The sequence below is a fragment of the Coregonus clupeaformis genome, chromosome 26 (assembly GCF_020615455.1).
Source record: "Coregonus clupeaformis isolate EN_2021a chromosome 26, ASM2061545v1, whole genome shotgun sequence".
Classification (NCBI taxonomy): Eukaryota; Metazoa; Chordata; class Actinopteri; order Salmoniformes; family Salmonidae; genus Coregonus; species Coregonus clupeaformis.
Genome location: NC_059217.1, coordinates 40,248,983 through 40,261,167, shown reverse-complemented (window position 1 = coordinate 40,261,167; position 12,185 = coordinate 40,248,983). Strand labels below are relative to the sequence as shown.

At 45.2% G+C, this 12,185-nt stretch overlaps 1 protein-coding gene across 1 annotated transcript in view; it reads right to left on the bottom strand.

The window, feature by feature from the left end:
• LOC121540380 (plexin-B2-like) overlaps positions 1–9,549 on the bottom strand; it is a 231,489-nt gene extending 221,940 nt beyond the window's left edge. Inside the window, exon 1 of the mRNA XM_041849221.2 lies at positions 9,193–9,549. The gene's annotated coding sequence lies outside the window, so the exon portion shown is untranslated. The remainder of the gene's footprint in view (positions 1–9,192) is intronic.
• Positions 9,550–12,185: the final 2,636 nt, after the last annotated feature.

Here is a 12,185-nt window from a genome sequence, read left to right as displayed (position 1 = left end):
GCACGCTTGGAGTTTGCCAAAAGGCACCTAAAGGACTCTCAGACCAGGAGAAACAAGATTCTCTAGTCTGATGAAATTAAGATTGAACTCTTTGGCCTGAATGACAAGTCACACGTCTGGAGGAAACCTGGCACCATCCCTACGGTGAAGTATGGTGGTGGTAGCATCATGCTGTGGGGATGTTTTTCAGCGGCAGGGACTGGGAGACTAGTCAGAATCAAGGGAAAGATTAACGGAGCAAAGTACAGAGAGATCCTTGAAGAAAACCTGCTCCAGAGCGCTCAGGACCTCAGACTCGGGCAAAGGTTCACCTTCCAACTGTTAGGCCTACTGCTGCTAGGTAGCTCTCTCCCTCCCCTCTGTCTGTCCTTGATTGCAGGAGTGAAGTCTGGTGTGCGGGAGTCAGGGTTCCAGCTGCAGCTCATTCACCATAATCACCTCAGCCTTTAAGACCCGGTCAAACTTTCCACTCATCGTCAGATCATAGTCAAGACAACCATGTTAGTCTCGCTGCCGACTCAACCTGTCTGTTTTCGCTCTTGTGTTTTTTGGACTGTTTATTTACTTTTTCTCCTGTGCCACAGATATTTGGAACCTGACTCCTGCCTCCGCTTCACTCCTGCCACCACCATCCTGCTCTCCACTATCGGGCCTCTCCTTTGGACTCACCACGGACACTAGGACATTACGGTACCACACCTGCCCTGACCTGGATCTGTACCCTCCCTGTAACCTGGACTTGCTCTTCCCCATTTATTGGAAACCTGGACTATTGAACATTATAATAAACCTGTTAAAACTTCTCTGGCTTGGTGTACTTGTCTGCATTTGGGTTCTATCCAGTTAAATCATAACAGTATGATCTGACCAACATGAACCCAGCAGACAGTAGCTCGGATACCACCCCAGAGTGCACTCAAATTTGGACTGCCATAGCCAATCAGGGCATTCTACTTGGCCAACATGATACCCTGTTTAAGACGATTGCTGAGGACAGTCAGGTGCTGCTTAATCAGGTTCAATTACTCACCAATCAAGTGTCTGCTCTTACTACCCCTTCAGCCCAGATCAGAGAGCCTTTTGTTCCTGCTCCAGAGCGCTATGACGGGAACATGGGAACCTGTGGCGATTTTTTGACTCAATGCTCGTTAGTGTTTGAACAACAGCCCCTCACCTACGCCTCAGAAAGAGCCCGTATTGCCTACCTTATCAACTCTACTAGCGGTTCCGCTCGTGCCTGGGGATCCGCGGTCTGGGAGAGTCAGTCGGACATTTGCAACGCTTACGTGGCCTTCACCACGGAGATGAGGAAGGTTTTTGACCACCCCGTACGAGGCAAGGAGGCTGCGAAACGGTTGTTTTCTCTTCGGCAGGGGGCTCGTAGTGTGGCGGAGATGGCAGTGGAGTTTCGGACTTTAGCAGCAGTGAGTGGTTGGAATGACGAGGCATTACAAGGAGTGTTCATCAATGCTTTGTCTGAGACTTTAAAAGATGAATTGGTGTCATATGATGAATCGCCTACGCTGGATAATCTTATTTCACTCACTATCAGGTTGGATAACCGGATTCGGGAGCGCCGCCGGGAGAGGAGTGTTAGTTCCAAGCAACCTGTCTGTCATCAACAAACTCCTTCCTGCATCATCCCTACGGAGAGAGCCGTGTCTTCCCGAGTCGATACGAGGAGCACTGAACCCGAAGCCATGGAGGTGGGTCGTGCACGGTTGTCCTCAGAGGAGCGTGCACGTCGTATTCAGGCTCGGGTCTGCCTGTATTGTGGAGAAGCTGGTCATTTCGTTCCTTCCTGCCCAGTTCGTCCGGGAAAAGGGCCGGCTCATCATTTATGGGAGAAGTTTTGGTGAGCCGAGCAGCGGATTCTTCCTCTTCTCCCCGCATTCTGCTCCAGGCATCCCTCCAGTGGCAGTCCCAGAATTTCTCTGTTAGTGCGCTGATTGACTCTGGTGCCGACGAAAGCTTTTTGGATAGAGAGTGGGCTCAACAAATGGATTTGGAGACTGTTCCTATGGACTGTCCGCTGCAGGCTAAGGGTCTAAATGGACAATTGTTGACCCGCATTACCCATCAGACTGTTCCTGTTTGTCTTAGAGTGTCGGGAAATCATCAGGAGAACATTCAATTCCATATTATCGACTGCCCACAGACTCCCCTGGTCCTTGGTATCCCCTGGCTCATAAAACACAATCCACACATTGATTGGGTGACGGGTAGCATTGTTTCATGGAGCACATTTTGTCATGTGAATTGTTTGTGTTCTGCTCAGACTCCTGCCAGTACTGTGCCTCAACCTCCACTGGAGTCCATGGATCTTTCTGCTGTTCCTGACGTGTATCATGACCTGGCATCCGTTTTCTGCAAACACAGAGCTACTTCTCTTCCTCCTCACCGGCCCTTACGACTGCGCCATTGACCTCCAGCCAGGAGCCCCGCTCCCCAGCAGTCGCCTGTACAATCTCTCCCGGCCGGAGACGGAGGCTATGGAGAACTACATTCGGGACTCCTTGGCGGCAGGTATTATGCGTCCTTCCTCGTCACCTGTAGGAGCGGGATTCTTTTTTGTTGCTAAGAAGGATAAGACCCTCAGACCCTGTATTGATTACCGTGGACTTAACAACATCACCATTAAGAACAAGTATTCTCTGCCTTTGATTAATTCTGCTTTTCCCCCTCCTTCATGGTGCTACCATCTTTACGAAACTGGATCTACGAAATGCGTATCACCTGGTGCGCATTCGTAAGGGTGATGAATGGAAGACTGCCTTCAACACACCCTTGGGACATTTTGAGTATCGGGTTATGCCTTTTGGGTTGTCTAATGCCCCTGCTGTTTTTCAGGCACTAGTCAATGATGTCCTTCGGGACATGTTGAATCGGTTTGTTTTTGTCTATCTGGATGATATCTTGATTTTCTCAGAGTCCTCCCAGGAACATGAACTGCATGTGCGCCAGGTGTTGCAAAGGTTGTTGGAGAACAAACTGTTTGTGAAGATGGAGAAATGTGAATTTCATGTGTCTGAGACCTCTTTTGGGTTACATCATAGCTCAGGGGGAGCTGCGGATGGACCCAGCTAAGATCTCTGCTGTCACGGACTGGCCAGCTCCCTCTACCCGCAAAACAACTTCAACGATTCCTGGGGTTTGCGAACTTCTATAGGAGGTTCATCAAGGACTACAGCCGCATTGCGGCGCCACTCACCGCTCTCACCTCCATCTCACGACCGTTCGCTTGGAATGAAGGGGCCGAATCAGCGTTCGAAGAACTGAAACATCGCTTCGCCTCGGCTCCCATTCTGATGCAGCCGGACCCCGACCGCCAGTTTGTCGTGGAGGTGGATGCATCCGACACTGGGGTAGGTGCAGTGTTGTCACAACGTTCTCCTGAAGATAACAAACTGCATCCCTGTGCTTTTCTCTCAAGGAAACTTTCTCAGGCAGAGAGGAATTATGATGTTGGAAATCGTGAACTGCTCGCCGTTAAGCTGGCTCTCGAGGAGTGGCGACATTGGTTGGAGGGGGCGGAACAACCCTTCATCGTTTGGACGGATCATAAGAATCTGGCTTACCTCCAGTCAGCGAAGCAGCTCAACCCCCGTCAAGCCAGGTGGGCACTATTTTTTGGGAGATTCAATTTTTCTCTGTCTTACCGTCCTGGGTCACGCAACGTCAAGCCTGACGCCCTGTCTCGTGTTCATTCGGCTGTTGATACTGGTAGTAACCCTGAACCCATTTTGCCTCCTACCTGCAGTATTGCAGTCATCACATGTGACATCGAGGGATTGTTAGACAGGCTCAACATCATCAAGCTGACCCTGGGAGGGGTTCTCCTAACCGGATGTTTGTCCCTGAGTCTGCTCGCGCCCAGGTACTTCAGTGGGCTCACTCGTCTCCCCTTACCTGTCACCCTGGAGTTTCGCGGACCCTTGACTTTGTGCGACGGAAGTTCTGGTGGGCCACGATGGAGGCGGACACTCGAGCCTTCATTGCTGCTTGTACGGTATGTGCACGAAGTAAAAACTCCACCCAGGCCAGCGCTGGTCATCTACGACCTCTACCTATACCCAGCCGGCCCTGGTCGCATATCGCTATGGATTTTGTCACTGGACTTCCCCCCTCATCTGGTAAGACTGTCATTCTTACGGTGATTGATCGTTTTTCTAAGTTCGCTCATTTTTTGGCCCTACCTAAACTGCCCACTGCCAGAGAGACGGCTGATATTTTGGTTGAACATGTGTTCCGCTCTCATGGTCTACCCACGGATATTGTCTCTGACAGGGGTCCCCAGTTTGTCTCCCAGGTGTGGAAAGCTTTCTGTAAAGCTTTGGGCATTACATCCAGCCTGTCCTCTGGATATCACCCCCAGACCAACGGGCAAGCCGAGAGAGCGAACCAGGAGATGGAGACCGCACTTCGCTGTGTCACTGGGTCTAACCCTGGGTCATGGAGCTCCATGCTCCCCTGGGTGGAATATGCTCATAACACCTTGACTAACGCTTCCTCTGGTTTGTCTCCTTTTCTGTGTGCTCTGGGTTATCAACCTCCCCTGTTCCCTTCCCAAGAGAGGGAACTTGCGGTACCCTCTGTGCAGTCCCACATGCGCCGCTGCTGCAAGGTCTGGAGGAAGGCCAGGGTAGCTCTGTCCCGAGCTTCGGCGTACATGCAGAGGCAAGCCAACCGTCACCGGTCCCAGGCTCCCGGTTACTCTCCTGGTCAAGAGGTATGGCTGAAGTCACGGGACCTTCCATTGAAGGTGGAGTCGAAGAAGATGGCGCCTCGTTTTATAGGACCGTTCAAGATACTGTCTATTGTTAACCCCTGCGCGGTTAAGCTACAGCTTCCTGCCTCCCTACGGGTTCATTCCACCTTTCATGTTTCCCAGATTAAGCCTGTGTCGGTTAGCCCTTTGTGCCCGCCCTCTCGTCCCCCTCCTCCGCCCAAGATCGTGGGTGGGGGTCCGGTCTACACTGTCCGGCGACTTCTGGATGTTCGCCGCCGGGGTCGTGGTTTCCAGTACCTGGTGGATTGGGAGGGTTATGGTCCTGAGGAACGTTCCTGGGTGCCCAGGAGCTTCATTGTGGATCCTGCTCTGGTTCGTGAGTTTCATAGGTTACATCCTGATAAACCCTGTCGGCCGCCAGGTGGCGTCCGTAGAGGGGGGGGTACTGTTAGGCCTACTGCTGCTAGGTAGCTCTCTCCCTCCCCTCTGTCTGTCCTTGATTGCAGGAGTGAAGTCTGGTGTGCGGGAGTCAGGGTTCCAGCTGCAGCTCATTCACCATAATCACCTCAGCCTTTAAGACCCGGTCAGACTTTCCACTCATCGTCAGATCATAGTCAAGACAACCATGTTAGTCTCGCTGCCGACTCAACCTGTCTGTTTTCGCTCTTGTGTTTTTTGGACTGTTTATTTACTTTTTCTCCTGTGCCACAGATATTTGGAACCTGACTCCTGCCTCCGCTTCACTCCTGCCACCACCATCCTGCTCTCCACTATCGGGCCTCTCCTTTGGACTCACCACGGACACTAGGACATTACGGTACCACACCTTCCCTGACCTGGATCTGTACCCTCCCTGTAACCTGGACTTGCTCTTCCCCATTTATTGGAAACCTGGACTATTGAACATTATAATAAACCTGTTAAAACTTCTCTGGCTTGGTGTACTTGTCTGCATTTGGGTTCTATCCAGTTAAATCATAACACCAACAGGACAATGACCCTAAACACACAGCCAAGACAACGCAGGGGTGGCTTCGGGACAAGTCTCTGAATGTCCTTGAGTGGCCCAGCCAGAGCCCAGACTTGAACCCGATCTAACATCTCTGGGGAGACCTAAAAATAGCTGTGCAGCAATGCTCCCCATCCAACCTGACAGAACCTTATTATTATTATTATTATTAACTTGAGAGGATCTGCAAAGAAGAATGGGAGAAACTCCCCAAATAGAGGTGTGCCAAGCTTGTAGCGTCATACCCAAGAAGACTTTGAGGCTGTAATCGCTGCTGAAAGTGCTTCAACAAAGTACTGAGTAAAAGGTCTGAATACTTATGTAAATGTCATATTTCAGTTTATGTTTTATACATTTGCAAAAAATTCTAAAAACCTGTTTTTGCTTTGTCATTATCGGCTATTGTGTGTAGATTGATGGGGGGAAAAAATAATTTAATCAATTTTAGAATAAGGCTGTAACGTAACAAAATGTGGAAAGAGTCAAGGGGTCTGAATACTTTCCGAATGCACTGTACACTGTAGGCTAGCTCTCGAACACCCTTCTCCGTTAGCTTTGCCCACAGTTGGCTGCGTGTGAAGTACAATGCTGTGTTTTAACGTTTAGAAACGTCAATAATCCCTGTTTGCAAAAACAGTTTTTGAAACATATGCTGATATGCCCCTTATCTTTCACATCAGCGAGAAATAATATTTCAAATAAAAAAGACACACTTACTGTAGCAGATTTGCACAGATCCATATGCTGTGTGTGCCTCCAGTTGACGAACTACACTTCCTCTCCAGTTATGCTTACACACAGGTGTTCAGAGCTTGCTAACTTATTAGCACAGGTGGCCGCCTCTGTCTTCCGTAAACAAGCACTGTAACATGGAGATATGGCCGTGGAACACTAACCCTAACCGTATAAAGGTGTGTAGTAATTGAACTTTTTTTTTTTTTTTAAGTATTTCTCGCTGATATGAAAGATACCTTCCTTATATTTACATTTTAGTCATTTAGCAGATGCTCTTATCCAGAGCGACTTACAGTTAGTATGCTGACCAAACGGGCTCCGCGCATGCATCCGCGGGCGCATGTTAATTTTGTCTATCCCCACCAGACGTGTTCATGACACGCAGGTTAAAATACCAAAACCAACTGTGAACCAACTATATTAATTTGGGGACAGGTCGAAACACACATGAAACATTCATAGGAATTTAGCTAGCTTACTGTTGCTAGTTAATTTGTCCTGGGAGATAAACATTGGGTTATTATTTTACCTGAAATGGATATAGTCCTTTTTTTGATGGATCTTTGTAGAATTTTGACCCATTTTGAGTCACACAAAATTGTGTGTTCTCTACTTCGACAATTAATCCACAGATAAAAGGGGAAACCTAGTTAGTTTTTACTATGTTTATTTTTATTAGTTAGTTTTCTCGTTCATTCTTCTTCTGTGGATTTTATATAGCAATTGGCAACCAACTTTAAGGTGCATTACCGTGTGGACTTCGTGTGGACTTCGTGTGGACTTCGTTGGTCTTTCAATCACCCACGTGGGTTAGTATGCTCCTGAAAACCAATGAGTGCGTCATCGCACATGTTGATTTTGTCCACCCACACCAGACGCGATCAGGACACGCAGGTTGAAATATAAAAACGAACTCTGAACCAACTATATTAATTTGGGGACAGGTCGAAAAGCATTAAACATTTAGGGCAATTTAGCTAGCTAGCTTGCTGTTGCTGGCTAATTTGTCCTGGAATATAAACATTGGGTTGTTATTTTACCTGAAATGCACAAGGTCCTCTACTCCGACAATTAATCCACAGATAAAAGGGTAAACCGAGTTCGTTTTTCTAGTAATCTCTCCTCCTTCAGGATTCTTCTTTTTCTTTGGACTTTATATGGCGGTTGGCAACCAACTTTAAGGTGCATTACCACCATCAACTGGACTGGAGTGTGGACCGCAGTTCATCTTTCAATCACCCACATGAGAATATGCTCCTAAAAACCAATGAGGAGATGGGAGAGGCGGGACTTGCAGCGCGTCAAGCGTCACAAATAGAACCAAGTTCTATTTTAGCGTCGGGGAACGCAGACACTCGTTGACGCGCACAAGCAGTGTGGGTGCAATGATTGAATAACATGTATGTGTAAATGTATTTTGCAACGCGAGCAGTGTGGTCAGCATGTTGATTTTTTCCTCCCACATCAGACACCGATCAGGACACGCAGGTTGAAATATCAAAACGAACTCTGAACCAACTATATTAACTTGGGGACAGGTCGAACAGCATTAAACATTTATGGCAATTTAGCTAGCTAGCTTGGTGTTGCTAGCTAATTTGTCCTGGGATAAAATAAACATTGGGTTATTATTTTACCTGAAATGCACAAGTTCCTCTACTCAACAATTAATCCACAGATAAAACAGTAAACCGAGTTCAGGCTTCCTTCAGGCTTCTTCTTCTTTGGACTTTATATGTGGGTTGGCAACCAACTTTAAGATGCATTACCACCACCAACTGGACTGGAGTGTGGACCTCAGTTGCTCTTTCAATCACCCATGTGGGTATATGCTCCTAAAAACCAAGGAGGAGATGGGAGAGGCAGGACTTGCAGCGGGTTGAGTGTCACAAATAGAACCAAGTTCTATTTTAGCGCCTGGCCACGCACGCGCGCGAGCAGTGTGGGTGCAATATTTGAATAACATGTATGTGTACATTTATTTTGCAACGCTCGCGAACGCGACACGTCCAGTCTTGTCAACATGTTACGTTTCCAAAACCGTACCTACCACAAGCAATGCGTTTTAAGGTTCAGAACGAGAGTCCGGGCTCTTAACCAAACTCCCAAAGCCGATACTATCGTCAATAGGCGCTAAATGTAGTTAGCTATGAATGGGTTAAATGTAGGCTTGACTGTATCTACTCATTCAAGTGCATATGCTATGGGCGGTTTAGTAACTAGTACTGAGTGACTACAGAAATCAAAACAAAACTCAGGTCAAACAAAACTCAGGTTCACCATTCATAAATCATTATTTCCATACAGTTGCATCACTTCATAATGCTGGAGTAGAAACGTGGTCTGACAAAGACATTACTTCCGATCAATATGTAGCCTAAATTAATCATTATGTGAATTCAAGGGATACGTTTTCCTTTTAGGTGTCAAGACAAATGTGCAAAACATGCGTGTCTCCTCGTGTCATGTCTGCTGTACAGCGGCGCTGTTATAGGAAGTAATACATGCACTACTACTATAGGAAGTAATAATGCACTACTGTCATCGCAATAGGAAATCCAGCAGATGTTTACGCAGGCACATAATTATAAAGGCTATTTTCTAACTGACCCGAAAATGTATTTGTATTCGCTTCTAAAATGTATAGAATAGATCGATAGAATATAAAAGACAGACTGGGTCCGTTGCTGTAACGGGAGAACACCCGTCATAAACTCACCTTGGATGAACAGTAGTTGCCCAAACACAAGCCGTCGAATTTCAAAGTCTCCCTAAAAATTAAAAATAACCCCCAAGCAAAAATGCATTTAAAGTTCACATTTACTCTTCCTAAATTCGCGCGGAGAGGGTTACAGAAAGGCAGTATTCCTTAGAAAATACAGTGGGGCACTGGTTGACAATTCCTACTGAAACACGACACGGGCAACTCAACAAGAGTCCAGAAAATAACAGGGACTTTCTCCACGCCCAGGTACAGGATCACATGATGATTCCAGGTGTTTCTTCTCGAACTCTGGCTCAGTTGGCAACACACCTGTGAGATCCGCTCACATCCGCCTTGAGTGACATTGCATTTGAGAACAATGATATTATAGTGGGGAATGCGTGGAGCGGGAGAACGCAACATCGACCGGGAAGAGAGAGGAATTATGCTCCTCCCCCTTCCAAAACGCAAAAGACTGTTATAGATCAATGACTGCCAGGCAATGGTTACAAAACATCAAGAAAAGTGAAGGAGCAACTAGTATAATGTGGTCTTCGGTTGCCACCTGCTTAGAATAATTTGTAATGAAGGGAAGGAATTGAAATAGCTCATGCATACGAGTTCACATTCAGTAAAAAAACAAATATTGTCACATATACTGGATAGGTGCAGTGAAATGTGTTGTTTTACAGGGTCAGCCATTGTAGTAAACCACCCCTGGTGAAAATTATGGTTAAGTGCCTTTCTCAAGGGCACATCGACACATTTTTAAATGTGTCAGCTGACCAGGATCAATAAGGATACCTGCCGCCCTATGCCCAGTATGGCATAGTTGTCTTATCTTTTATGCTTATTTCATGCAAATCTTAAAGTGGTTTTATTTGAATCCATTGCAGATTAATTTCTAAAGGGAGATTAGGGCCGTTTTTAACTTGGATGGAAAAATATATATTCTCAATCCAACCAACCATTCAAACCATCCAAAAGCATTTGCTTGTCCAAACTTGTCTCTATGGTCATGGGGGACCATGGTTGATAATGATAACTGCATCATGATGTCATAAATCAACTCTAATGTCTTTAAGATGGAGGTCATGAAAAAAATGAAAAAAAGATGGAGGTCATAATAAATAAGGTATTTATGACTATGACATAGCTCATTCTTTGCAGTTTCAAGGGCAACTTCAATCACATACATATGTACATGATTATTGTGTAGCGCAGGCTGGTCTCAGACTAGAAGTAACATATTAAATGTAAATCCGGGGTACTCAAATTAGTATGATATGTTACGTTTGGTATGGCTACATAAGACATATGGTTACTTAAGGCAAAATTAGGGTGGTTGGGTGGGTATAACATTAATTTCTATCAACCCAAAGGTTTCGAGTTTGAATCTCATCATGGATAACTTTAGCATTTTAGTTAATAGGCACATTTTCAACTACTTACTACTTTTTAGCCACTTTACCACTAACCCTAACCCTTTAAGCTAACCCTTCCCCTAACCCTTTTAGCTAACCCTTTCCCTAACGTTAACGTTAACCCTTTAACCTAACCCCTAATCCTAAACCCTAGCCTAGCTAACGTTAGCCACCTAGCCACCTAGCTAGAATTCGTAACACATCATACGTTTAGAAAAATTGGCATTCGTAACATATCATACGAAATGGGTGATGGACATCCACAAATTAATAGATACCATACAAAACATAACATATCATACTAAATGGAGGGTCTTGGCTTTATGTACAGAAAAATACGAAATGCTCTGAGACCAGGTTGTGTACACTGTTTATTTTTTTATTTTTAGGGGGTAGATCAGCTTTAATATTTCAGATAGATTGTAACTTCCATCAATGTAATTGTCTGCATCACTTCCAATCCCCCATATTTTTTTTCTTCTCGCAAATATATATTTATATCCTTTTTTAAATTATATTTACATTTGATATTTTAGTCATTTAGCAGATGCTCTTATCCAGAGCGACTTACAGTTAGCGAGTGCATACATTTCTTTCTTTTTTTTCATACTGGCCCCCCAGTGGGAATCAAACCCACAACCCTGGCGTTGCAAGTGCCATGCTCTACCAACTGAGCTACTTTCCAACCCCACTACCCCTTCCACAATTGGAGTAAACTAGTGAACAACAACGCTTAGGCCTCTACTTCCAGCCCATACATACTATATACATTTTATGGACACAGTCAAATTCTACAATAATTATATTTTGTTTGTTTTTACTCCTGAACTTCCTCCGATCATTTTCCTGATGTCCATCTGGTTTGCTTCTATGTGCCATATTTTTCTAACTGCTCTTTCACAAAAGCTCTCAACCTATAACCTATATACTTGTGTACACTGTTAAAATGAAGTGCTTTGTAACACCAAAACGAGTGGCAACTTAGCTGCCACCAATGTGAAGGAGATTAAACCTTAACTTTGCTGGAGTATTGAAACACATCACCCTGACATATTTTGAAACATTACATGGTGTGTTGAAACACCATTTAAATCAAGTGTTGTACATGGGGATAAATGCACCAAATTATTTTTGAATCTTGCTACCAAAAATAATTTACTGAAACTGGTTACAAATGACAGAGTCACCGATGATTCACCAAATTATATTTTGAAGAAGGAAGCAAAGTACTTTAAGCATAAGTTTTCGTTTCAGTCGTCTCCATCTGCTCTAACTGAAGCTAATTGTTTTTATTGATAATGTAAAATTAACAGCCATACGGAAATATTAATGTGAAGGTGAAATTACAGAGGAGGAACTTCTGGATGCAATTAAAGACTGTCCAGGAAAACTCCAGGGTTGGATGGCATACCAGTTGAGGTATACCAAACCGTTTTGATATACTCAGAGGACCGTTATTAGCATGTTTTAACTACTCCTATGTAACTGGTAGATTATCAGACACTCAAGAAGGTCTGATTTCATTATTACTGAAACAGGATACAAGTGGGAAATATAAAGATCCAGTCCATTTTAAAAAATGGA